The following is a 12865-nucleotide window of genomic DNA, read 5'->3' as shown; positions in this document are numbered from 1 at the left end:
ACCCGCTTCCCGCTAAGTCTTCATTAAACTGCCTGATTCAGTTACCAGTAACTGGAGCTTAATTAGGAGAATTTGATTTTCGCTGCTGGGTCTCGTGGAGAATGTTGATAATCACTTCTTATGGACAGAAAATGAGTGAGATGCTCTGCGGTGGGCTGCAAAAGTTTCAGCTTGCAAAAAAAAAAAAAAAGTTCCAGGTTGGAGACTGTGCCTCCAGTCTGCTTTGATTCATGCTGTTTTTGAAAGCTTTACTAGTTCTTCACATAAGTTCACAGGATGACCACCAAGAAGAAAGAGGACTTTCAAGGATTCAAGATAAGATTCAAATTAAGATGGACAGCATCTGTTGTAATTGCTCTGTATATATGTCTCTGTGTGTTTGTGCTGTATGTGTGGGTCTGAAACATCTAAACATTAGAGGTGAGCAGGTCAATCTAAATATCCATAGTGTCGATACCAACATTGATATTGGTATCAGGCCGATACTAGTGTGATGGGATTGATACTTTGTGTCTATCCCCTAAGTTCAGCCCTAGCAGCAACTTTTTGCAAATGAAAAACTATTGCTCAAACATGCACTATGAAAAAATTCTGAACCTTTTTGTGTTGACTATCATGTTTATTTTGATTTCTAGCCTATAGCACATCTAAACAACCAATCTGACCCACAGTGTTTTAGCGGAAGGCACATTTACCTACCAGGTCTCCAACAAACACAGTTTCAAACTGCATGAAAAACTGAACGGTGTGTTTTGTTGTGTTAACTCATTATTGTGGAAAGTAAAAAATCGCAGTGATTTAGTGGTCATTAAAATGTGCAAATTGATGATGATTCAGCTCATAAATCATCGCACTGTGCTCTGCACTGCATAAGCTTTATAGGTTAAAAGTATCGGCATTAATATCAGCAGTACTGGCCCTGTATTCACTTGGCATTGAATATATACCAAAATTTGCAGTATTGCGCAGTATTACTAAAAATACTTTCAGGACTCCATCCATCCATTTTCCTCTGCTTAGCCAATTCAGGGTCCAAGCTGCCATAGGCTGAGAGCTTTCCGGGGTACAACCTGGAAAGGTCGCCAATCTGATGTTGGGCTAACACCGACAGACAATCATTCACACTCACATTCACATCTATGGGTAGTTTAGAACCACCAGTTAATCCTACCCCACTAACTGTATGTCTTTGGACCTTGGACAGCAGCGCTAACCACGCTGTCCTGCTTCTGCACTCATTTTTTATTATAATAAATTTCACGAATTGCTGCTGGTAGATATATCATGCATTTCAGTGTACATTCAATCCAATAGTGATAATAAGAAAATGTGATGTTTGCGATATTTCAGTTGGTGACGAGTTTCTCTGCGTCTCTCCGTGTGTTCTGTCAAAACATTTCAGAACAAAAGAAAAAAAACGGTGCCATTTTCATCCAAACCCGTTGCAATTTTTCAGTCTCGATGTTTTCTGACTGAGAGTGACGTCTTTATTGCTGCTATCAACAAAACTCTTGCTGGTTCTCTGTTTTTTTCACCTGATCTGCAGAAACGCCTCACGAGCACCACGATTGGTGAATCTGAAATGTCCCACGCTAAGATGAAGGTGCTCACACAGAGGTCTGGAGCCAAACGTTGGCCCTGATGTTACCTATTGTTATCTGTCTTACTTAAATCTCGGCTTTGCTGCTTGATTTGCACCGAGCCCAGTATCACATTCATGCCACTTGTGGTCAATAAAGCCATACTGAATCTGAGCAGGGTCATGCAATCCCAGATCCTGTCTGCACGACTTTCTTGTGTAGATGCGGGACATTGAAGTGTGTGTGTGTGTGTGTGTGTGTGTGTGTGTGTGTGTGTGTGTGTGTGTGTGTGTGAGAGAGAAAGTGAATAAGACTTTAGGTCACAGACTAAGCAGTTTATGAGAATTCTTCCTCCTCACTTGTTGCAGTGAATAAAGCCTGATCCCACACTGACAGTGGAGATTATGGGGAGTTTCTGTGTGTGTGAGCGGACACTTCCTGCTGCTCAGCCCTAAATTCTCGGCTTAGCTCCATGGAAAATCCTCTTTACTGTATTTTTCTACCTGTCTTTCTCACTCTTAAGTGTCTCAGCATCAAGCTGGAGAATGTGGTCGAAGAACTGGGTGCTTAATTAGCTGACTAAGAGTTTGATATGCACTTCATATTTATTATTACTATAAAACAAAGCCTTTTATTCTTTGGTTCCAACCTAAATGCCCTTTTAGTTAATTTCTGCATTTATGTGATAACATCCTATAAGATGTACAGTTAATAAATCATCATTAGTGAACTTTATCATTCCTCTTTGATTCATTTTTGCTCCTCTGTGTTGAAGTGAAAGAAACAGCAGCCATATCACGGCAGCTGACGACACAAGAGGGATCGCGAGTCTGAGCTGCTCCTTCAGGTTGCCTTAGAAACCAAACCAGGGCTATTTGTTCCAATTTGCTCTGTGGCACTGAGATCAAAAAGCTTGGAACCAAATGTGCTCTCTGTATATTAGCATCTGTGTTTGGTTCGACACAGTTTAGGCGTCTGTGTGCCGCATTTACATCTGTGTGTTCGTTTACAGTTGAGCCACATATTGGTTGTGTTGTTTGTGCGAGTCGAGTCAGGTTTAGGGCTTAATGTGCTTGAACTATACTGAACTTGGTGGTTTGTTATTGTCCAGTTAGGCCATCAGTTGTTACAAAGGCCTCTCGCAGGTCCCTCTTTCCCTTCAGCCCCCCGCCCCCCAAACCCCATTAAGGTTGGGGTTTAAAAAGCCGTTCCCGCTCCGCCTTCTCTCCTTCATTGAAAAGTTGGCGGTTTGTTTACGAGACCGCCAGCACTTCTTTGTGGTTCTGCGCTCTGCTTATGAGATGGAGGCGAGTAGCTAGTGAAACACTCACCCCTCCCCCTTCCTTCTCTGTCTCCTTTCCCCTTCTAACAGAATCAATTTGAAAAGGACAGACGGCCCTCACAGCCCCCTGTGCCTACACCCCAGTGATGCTTAGCTGGTGAGTACACTTTAATCTTTTTCATTTGGAGCCTCCGTGTCATTTTCATGCACTACTTTGACTGGTTTCTATATCCTTCTCTGAATTGCTGCTATGCAGTGGTGCAGCAAGTTAGTTGACTCTTTTTACTTTTATCCTCAATTTTTTTCCTGGGAAACAACAACATTTCTCTCTGGTCTTGTGGATGAAGGATAGCAATTACTCTTTTCCTCTCATTCTAACTTTATTTAAATGTCTTCCACTCCCCCCAAGACCAAAAAGAAGTCTCACTGGCCTTTGTGGTAAAAGTAAGGCAGTCTTTTTTGGTGAAAGTCCTTTATTCTGACTGACTGAAGTGATTTGAAAGGCAGTGGGGAGAGTTTTGCAGTAGAGGCGGAAGAGAGGAGGATAAGCAGAAGTGGTGGGGGCAGGTAGGGGTGGAGGGGTTTCATGCAGGCTGCTAACGGTCAAGGTTTACCTTTCCACCTCTCTTTGTCCCTCTATTTCTATCCATCTCGTTCAATCAATCAAACTATGATGCACAAGCCACGCATCAGTTATCTACAACTCGAATTGTTGTACTTAAAAATGAGTTAAAAACAGCACAATGCCAACAAAAAATAAAGACAAGGATAAAATAAGTGAGTGTCAAATTGATGCTGGATAGTCAAAAGTACTTTTTTCCATGTGAAAGCGAAGCACTCCGGTCGTCGACAGCCTTGTGCCTAATTGACACAGCACAGTGAAATTATTATACAGGTGACATGAGTGCATAATCATCTTTTGAAATCACCTTCACCAGAGCAGGCTGGGGCCATTCTCAGAGCTTTTACATGCCTTTTTTAATTCAGCTGTAGCAAGAGCAAGAAAGTTGGGTCATTATTCCGTCCATCAACACCTGACGCTTGAAAGTTTATCTTATGTAACGTTTTAAGATATTTCTACGGTGGGCCGGAGAGTTGCAACGTAACCAGCAAATAGACAAACCCTGCAAAAGCACACAAAAGGCAACGGAAGTAGGAAAAAACTCGGAAGTGTTATAGTGGTTTTTTTGGGTGGGGGTTGTTTTTGCATATAGAAACTGAAACACACGAATAAATGCACTGAGAGAAAACGAAGTGGAGATTCATCAGTGTTGTGAGGGAGAGAAATATGCAGTCAGAGTGTATTTTAATCACATGAGTCATGTAATACTAAACTTATATATTTGCTATTAGCTGCTCACTGTTAGCTTGTCACTTCTGGAGCTGTTCCTTCATGTTCTCGTCTCCCCCCAAAACACTTCCCTTGTGTTTTGTGTGAAGTGGTTTCTCTTTTTAAAAATGTTTCCTGGTGTTTTCTTAACTTGCTGTGCATTTAAACTGTCAGGGCCAGATTTAATCATCCGGCCAAACCGTGTCAGTAAGGCCCGTCACCATATTAGGTTTTGACATTAAACCCTATGACTGGATGAACTGTGGCGAAAATTAAGTAAAATGTTGGTTTTCTACTAGAAAAAATTAATTATACTGTTAAAAAAAAAAGAGTGAAGGGAAGTGTAGTGCAGCTTTTTGTGCAGTTATAGAAAGTAGTCTGTCCATAATTGCACAAAAATGTACACAAAGTACAACAGTTTTTTTCTAAATGTGTTATTAACGTGGCATTTTTAAATCTCATAGCTATGTTGGTGAGTACAGTTGGAATGTGATTGTCCCCTGAGGGAAGGTATCCAGATTACAAAAAAACTGAATAGTAGGCATGTTTGAAGCTAAGTTTTTAATATATGCAAGCTCTCCTGGAGTTTGGATGATCTGATATCGTCGTGTTGGTGTTGTTCCCAGATCATCATGAAAATGTTGTTCCAGGTTCAACATCGCAAGTGACCAATCACATTGTTGTGACGTTATTCTTTTGTGCGCCAAGCCATTTGGGCATTTATGAAATTACAATGTTGCAAGGACAATATCAGTTCTGCTTACCGTTTATTAAAGCGTTAGGGTTAGGGTCAGGGTCCGTTGATCGGCGGACAGAGGCGGTTTCTCGCAGCTTAAGTACAGTTTTTGGTTTTACGGCGGTTTTTCCCAATGTCGCAAAAGTATGATGTCACAACATTCTGATTGGTCACTTGCAATGTTGATCCTCGAACAACATTTAGTATGATGATCTGGGAACAACACCAACACGACGATATCAGATCGTGCCTTGAGCATGTGCTAATGAACAGAGGTGGTGAGAAAACTGTTGGCCTACATGTTTTAAACACAATGGCATGCAGCGTGAGCTCAAACTTTCATTTAACTTGTCTCAAATACCTTCACACACACACACAAACACACATATTCACTGAAGCTGAACATGAGCCAGAGTGACATAAAAAAGTTTTTAGAAGGTCTTTTAGTCATTTATCAAATCTGTGAAAATGTGGAGGAGAGCAAAGTGAAGGAAACAACATCTAATAAAAATCTATCCCTATTTGTGAGATTGTTTTTTTTTGTTGCCTGGATATCATATTCTTTGCTGTCCCAGTGCTCATTCAGCTATGTAAACTAGATCCTATTGTTACGTAAACAGTTCAAAAAAACGCCTTGGATAACAGAAAGTCAAACTGAGGAGCTGAAAGTCAAACGTTTGGCATCCCCTCGGAGAAAATGACCTTGTTTACTGAGCGACTGAGCAAAAATGTTGTACTCCTAAAATCAGAATTTATGCATCATTGATTTTTTTATTTTATTTTCATAAAATATATAATAGGGTTATTTGTAATGTAGCAACTTTATTGACTTAACCTTGACTCAACTGGACCTATATATATATATATTAAAGCACTTTTCATTGCATTGCAAATCTAACCTTGCGTATTTGTTCACACTGCACAAAGTATTTAAATAGCTCTAACTTAATCAGAATTAGTGAAATATGAAGGCTGTTTGGATACTTTTTATTAAAACGTAAGCAAGTGATGCCACTCAATTTTTGCTTTCTGTGGCTTTATTCAGTCTCAAGTGTATCTATCATCTTGGTTTTGATTTCAAGCCCTTTTTATCTTCTGCCCAATTTCTCCTAAAATTAGTAGAGACTGCTCTTGCTCCAATCTCAACCACTTCTTTCTCTGTATTTAATATCCCTGAAGGCCATCCCTGGAATTTGCTTATTTTCTATTGCTCCACTCCCCTTGCTCAGCACATGCATCCAGCTCACCTTCTCTATTCAATTCAATTTGTGGCCTAAATATCTCCCCCTAATATGTGTCAATGGAGTAGAGTAGCAGTGCTCCCTCTCTGGCTGCTTTGAAGAAGCTCCACTGCGTTTGTCTTGGTTCTCTCTGCCCCTCTGGGAGGAGATCAGGGGCTCCAATCGTGGTTGGCATGATGTCTCCTCCAGCCCCGCTGTTGTTTGCTGATATTTAGTTCAGGATAACAATAAGCCGGAAGAAAACAAGCTCCTTTCAGGCCAATAAGAGATGGAAGGGCTGGACTGAGAGGGAGAGAGAGGCCTAGAAAAAAAATGGGGGTGGGAAGACATGGGTCTCATCCCTGGACGGGGATGCTCTTTAAAGTATTCTGTTTGTGGCCCCCAGGGCCGAATTAAGGGAGCGTCATTATCCCTGGCAAATTACCACGCTGCCTTTGTGGTCCAGCCATGGTACATTAGGGTGCCTTAAAACGTGGCTGAGCTGTGCCTATTCAGTTTGCGAAAGTGGGGCCACTGGCAGATCCTTGGCCTGACTCACAGAGGAGGCATTCACGCCCTATCGGGGGGATGGTGACAGCAATGATGGTGATGGAGAGGTTCTCTTGAGATGAGTAAAGAATCTCTCGGGCCAAGGCTGATGTGTGATCTTCAATCACGTGCCAGCTGATGATGTAATCATTTGGCTTCATCGAGGGTTTGAGCCGCTGAGCAAATCCGGGCCCTGACTGAGACATTCCTGAAGATTTCCACACCAGTAGCAGGAATTAAATTAGATCCAGTCTTTTAGTGGAATAATAATAATTATAATGATAATACGTTTTTTTGCTGTTAGATTAAGATAAACTTTCATATTCCTGCTTTATAATTGTTATTTCTTTATAATAAAATATTTTTTTGTCAGGATTTGATTAAATATTAATCAGCCTTTGACCTTTTTTCCGCCAAATTTCAGTAGTTAGCTTAAAAATATAAGAGTTGTGGTTTTGCTTTAAGGTGTACAGTTATCAACAAGTACAAAGAAGAAGAAATGGCTGTGGATGTTTTACTTGGTCAGTGCTTTCATGTTTCAAGAGGCAGTTAAGATAACTGAAAAATTCCAGTGTCTTGTATCCAACGCTGAAAGTGAGCAGGAGGGGCTGATTTCAGAAGAAATGTCAGATCCTTTGAGCCTGTGCGAAGGATTTCAGTAGTTGCAGAGTGTCTGCAACAAATAAATGTCTCTGAGTTCTGTATGGCATCCACTACAAGCTGTGAAGGAAGCTGTTTTTTTCTACATACACTTTTTGCAGATTTTTTAGTCTTTACTGCAACAGGACAGTGAAGAGAAGACAGGAAAGCTGGGAGTCACGGAGTAGATAGCCACAGATTTGGTGGATTTAAACCCGGGCTTCTGCATTAGCCTTACTGCATATTGGGTCACCTGCTCAGCCCAGTGAGCTAAATCGGCACCCCGGCAAGCTTTGTTTTAAACATTTGCAGGTAGCTCACACTCAGCGAACGTTGATCCTCTGGGTCTGAAACAGTTAAATTAAGTTTTCATCCGATGCCAAGTAAAGCCAGGGTGCTCCATGAGCTATTATGTCAAACTCTTCAAAGAAAACTAAATAAGAGCGCTGCTGAAGGCGCCGCAAAAGTTCTAGTGTGTGAAATATTTGTTCTTGGCACTTTGCCTTTATTTATCATCCAATCAACTGGAAGCTTTACCTCAGCGATTGATGTCTCCCTCATTTTATTTTTCTTACCATGATAGGTGGGAGATTTCATTACTTTCCAACATTGTTTCCGGGTTTTATGAACTCAATCCCTCCGCTGAAGTAGATGAAGAAAGGGAGGAGGGCTTTTGTCCAGGGGCTGTGGCAGAAAACCCTGAGCCTGTAAATCCTGTGCTGATCTTTGGATCATTAAGCTGTGAGCCCTCAGTCCTTTGGTTCTTTATCACCAGGCCTGGATCCCAGGCCATAATAGAGGCTAACTGGCTAATGATTAGCTGTCTACTGCAGCTACTTGAAAGCTGACTGCTGCTGCTGCCAATCTGAATGAGAGGAGGTTTTAAAAACATATAAATCCTTAAATGTGTTTCTCTTTTTTCCCCTCTCAAACCTTCTCTCTCAGGATCTGGAACTATTCAGTTCTTTACAAAGCTTATTGTGGAATGATGAGTGTTTTTTTTCTCCATCTTCATTTTGTATGAAAAGCCATGTTGACTTAAGCTATTGTTGATTTGCATATTTTAAGCCGCTTGCTCGTGTAACTACTTTACAATAGGTGTTGGAATGGCTTGTGTACATGCTTGTTAATTTGACAAACAGCATTACCTTCTCCCCGTACTGCCTCTGAAGTAATCGCCTTGTCTCTAAACAAGCTCCATGGAGCTGAAAGGAAGGGGATGGAGTCTGAGAGGCAGTGTTTTGGATAACAATCACTTTGTCTTCCTCCTATCAAAAATCCTTGATTACTTGATTATTCAGGAACCACACAGGCATATGAATATGAAACTTCTCACCCTTTGAAGCAAACATAAGAAACAGCTGGGATGAAATCTTCTTTATTTAAAATGTTGCCTGCGAATTAACTAGTTTGGAAGAGCGATCTGGAAGACGGCGCTACTGCGTCACTAATTGACAGACTCGTGGTGTTTACATCGTTTCGTGCTCCATAATTGGGGGAAAAAGGGTAATACACAATGGTTTTCCTTCAAGAATTCAAGTGTGTTAATAAAGCTTGTTATTTAAATTTTTTATTCATCCTTTATCTGTGTAGGTTTCTCTCGTTTAAATCACGGACAGGACCCTATTTTGTTACAAAAAGCTCAAGTTTGCGAGAAAAAGAGGGATCCTGAATGAGTTTTGTTTTCCACAAACATAGATGTAAATCGCTATATCGTGGGTCGCATGAGGAATGAGAATGTGTTCCATCGAATTAGATGCCAAACATGTGGAGACAAGGAGGCAGAGAATAAGAGAGGCTGGTTAGGTCTTCTGCTTATGTACTTGAGGGTCATCAGCCTCTGATGATAAGCTGCTGGCTAAGATGGGGATTATGCTCAGGACTTGTTGAGGACAAGGATGTGGACAGCTGCAGGAAAAAAAGGTAGTTTTTCCTTTTGTACATCTTTGAAGTACGAGTCCACCTGAGGAGCATGAGCATATGTGGTGCATTATGTCTTTGTGGAGCCACGTGGCCACAAGGCCATAAGGCTGCCCGCACACACACATCTAGACTTGTGTGCATCATCCAAGACTAGCAAACTGTGGAAACCACAGCATTTCTTATAGTTAATGTAACATACAAAGTCAAACTGAGAGGAAGCTCAGCACATCTGAGGATCAGGGAAGGATTATGTGTACATATCTGCTGCATTCTGTAAGAAAGAGTCCCAAATGTTTGCTTTTCCCTGTGACTTCACTTTTACAGAGGGCGTTGACTCGATTTTTAACACAAGGGTCTAAAACTAGAGGGTGTCACATATCCCTTTAAAACAAATATGTGATTTGGACCGGACTCAGTTAGTCTGTGATGGGATTAAAATTCCAGTCTTTGGCAGTCTGACATCCAGGATGCTCATCCAGTACTCTGGCCACACACCTTTATCTCTGGGGGGCACACTGCTTCCTGCATTGGCACTAAATGTTGGCAACAAACAGAATTCCTAGTGGTCTGGTTTGGCTGATTCTAAAATGTGCCTTCTCTGTTGCTCCTGTGAGGAAGATTACCTTCCCTGTCTTTAACTCGCTCTTACTTTTACCCCGAGAAAACACAGGCTGTTTAAGGCAATCAAACACAGTACATTTCTTCTATATAAGTTGTGATGTTAACCTTAACTTGTATATGAGCCCGTAACCACGTAATGCACAGCTATAAATCCAGCTTTAGTGTGTTAACACATCTGAAATCCTATTAGAAACCCTTGATTTATTTTGGGCTAAATCAGCCTCACCTAAATCAGACCACAAGTAGAACTTAACTCTCTCCTCTGTTAGATTTTTTTAAACCACCACTTTCACTCTCCACAACCTGTGGAGCAAACTTGCTGTCTGCTTTTTAGTCATTCAGTAAGGATTAGTGGCACTGTGTGTTTTCTAATTATAGAGCTGGACTGTGCTCTCTCCTCCACTGAGGGGTCACATCAAGCCCACCAGGCTCTCAGCCAGGAGCTTAGTCACAACTCTTAACCGCTACTTTCACACATTTATGCCTGTGTTTCTTAATTTGATATCTTTTTAAAATTGCTATCTTTTTCTTCGTCTTTAAAAAAAAAAAATCACTGCATGCTCTGTTCTCTTTTTTTTTTTTTTTTGCGCCTGTCCATTTCTCTGTTTCTCCCTCTCCTGCTTGCTGAGTTCACAAGAATGACTTTTCATTTGGATAAAATAAACTCAATGAGGTAACTGTCAAAATAAATCACTTCCTATATCAAGGAGGAAACAAGTAAATGCCCGGGAGAAAGGGATAGCAATTCCCTTTTTTTTAACCACACAATCAATCAGCTCCCCTTCACATCTTTTCACATCTTTTCATTCTTGCCGAACAATGGGTTTGATTAACCCCTCTGGGAAAGCTCATTATCCATTTCCATCACAAAGGTGTTTGTAAGGCACTTGGATTTGAAACGCCTCAGCAAAAAAACATAGATAAAAGGAATATATCGAGCTTAAAAAAAGAAAAGCCAATGATAAAAAAATGATGGCTGCCAGTCTGAGCTCATGCATCTGGTTTAACAACTAGCCAGATGTTGCTCCTGCATTCTTGATGTCAGTAAGATGTTTTGATCGTCGTGACTGCTTTGTGTGAGTTTGCCAACTTGCTTTAAAATCTCATCTTTTTCTCTGCCACTTTAATTAGATGAATTGAGTTGTGACAGTGGGACTTGAATTATATTATATGTATGAGTTTATTTTGATTATCAGAGTCTGTTAAAGACGTGCGGGAATACCATTGTTGAGCCAAATCAATTTCTCTTCTTCGAGGGACACCCAGGAAATAGTTCAATCCATTTTTAATCAAAGCACCTTATTATGCTGGACTTTGGGTTTGTGTCCTGTTTTCGCATCAGTTATTTGATGAAATGAAATGCGCAACCATACAGCAATTGCAAAGATAACGGCTTGCCTTTTGAATTTAACTTAAAATGATTTATTTATGTTGTAAATATGTTATGATGGGCTCGAATTCTGGATATGCTTTGAGTGATATAATGCACACACATCTCTGTTTATCCTACATACGATCACAGTTTTAGCCATGTTCAAACTTTTTGATCCCACAGTCCCTGCATAGTGAGGACATGAGCAGACGACAAAATGTGTGGCAAGCAAATCCCTGCAGCTATGGTGTTGACAGAGTTGCTTTGTGTCAGTGTGTCCAATCCGGTTGTTCAGTGATGACGCGACGAATCCTACTTCCGGGTCTAAAGTAGTCTGCGTTTAATATGGCTTTTGTGTTGTTAACATGTTTAATGTTTTGTATTTTCTTCTATTTGATCTCAAAAAGCTCCTAAAACAGTCAGTGATCACTGTTGACCTCCCTCGGCTTTTATTACCACTAATCATTTATTTAAGCTCAGTCTTTAAAACCTTAGGATGTAACTACAGCCCAGCCTATGCAGCAGTATATGAATGACTAACCTCGTATTGTGGATGGATTATCTCAGTTGTTCTCCTGGCTGAAGTTTGGTCCTTTTACAGCATCCTGCCATGCGATTACATTTGTTCCTGACCACCGAGAACACTCATGGTAACTTTTATCGAGTGGAAAAAAAGTTAGCTTGTTTATATTATGCTAACATAGCTGTGTCGCTAGCGGTCACGTAGCACATCATTATATACCAGCTAGCCCAACTTCAGTAACCCTACAAACGTCACTGCTGTTTAGTTTTCTGTCTTCATTTATGCTGGAAGAGATAGCAGAGCTGTACGTTTTAATTTGTTTCCAAAACCCCGCAGTCAGGACATGCTATATTGTATTTAGATAGAAGCTAGCGAGCTAACTCCCTGCTAACTTCTAACTCCGTTAAATGTCATAAATTCCGTTTTCATGGATGCCTGGATGTTAAACTCAATTCTTACACCTGGTAGAGCAGAACGCTGATCATTTTATTAAAGATGAAAGACTTTAGACAGTTTTTCAACTCTCAGTAATGCCATAGTGATCGTTTGATATATGGACCTGCAGCGGAGTTTAGACCCAGACACGGCTAGTGACGTCAGACTGAACAACCGGATACAGAGATCGAGACAGGTTTAGCTTAACTTAGCTTAGCGTAGCCTAGCTTAGCCTAGCTACAAGACTAAAAGTCAAATTGCAGCCCAGTGATACCCACGGGAATAAAAATAAACATGATGGCAGTAAGCTACACAAGCCAGCGCACTCTAAGTGATGTTCCCAAACCTGGATAAATGGAAGGGTTCCAAATAAGTCATGCGGATCCATCCGCTCTGGTCACCTCTTGGGAAATAAAGGAACAGGCATAAAGTTGTTTGTTATTAGAGGCACAGCTACTTTGAGTGACAGGAGGGTGCCTACTATGCTGCTAGTTCTGTGCTAGGAATCACCTCAGCTAAGTCAAATCACTAAACTAGAAGGGATCTAAGTGTTGTTATCATTTGAAACAATTTCAGTGAAGTTATCTAAGAACTAATATCCTCTATACTTTTTACAGTTTATACAGTTTTGATGAGTGCTCATCAAAACTGGATA

At 40.8% G+C, this 12865-nt stretch overlaps 1 protein-coding gene across 3 annotated transcripts in view; it reads left to right on the top strand.

Moving 5' to 3' along the window:
- sema5ba (sema domain, seven thrombospondin repeats (type 1 and type 1-like), transmembrane domain (TM) and short cytoplasmic domain, (semaphorin) 5Ba) overlaps positions 1-12865 on the top strand; it is a 196634-nt gene that overhangs the window by 38848 nt on the left and 144921 nt on the right. For 2 of the 3 annotated variants that reach the window (XM_086266101.1, XM_086266104.1), the window contains exon 2: positions 2953-3019. The exons of the other annotated variant lie outside the window; for it this stretch is intronic. The gene's annotated coding sequence lies outside the window, so the exon portion shown is untranslated. The remainder of the gene's footprint in view (positions 1-2952; positions 3020-12865) is intronic. 3 annotated transcript variants of the gene reach the window in all.

This window comes from Aulonocara sp. 'chitande type north' Nkhata Bay, linkage group LG16 (assembly GCF_057382095.1).
Source record: "Aulonocara sp. 'chitande type north' Nkhata Bay isolate Kocher_YH1m ecotype deep benthic linkage group LG16, A_spYH_male_GT1.1, whole genome shotgun sequence".
Classification (NCBI taxonomy): Eukaryota; Metazoa; Chordata; class Actinopteri; order Cichliformes; family Cichlidae; genus Aulonocara; species Aulonocara sp. 'chitande type north' Nkhata Bay.
The sequence above is the reverse complement of the archived record's forward strand: the minus strand, read 5'-3'. Positions and strand labels throughout refer to the sequence as shown.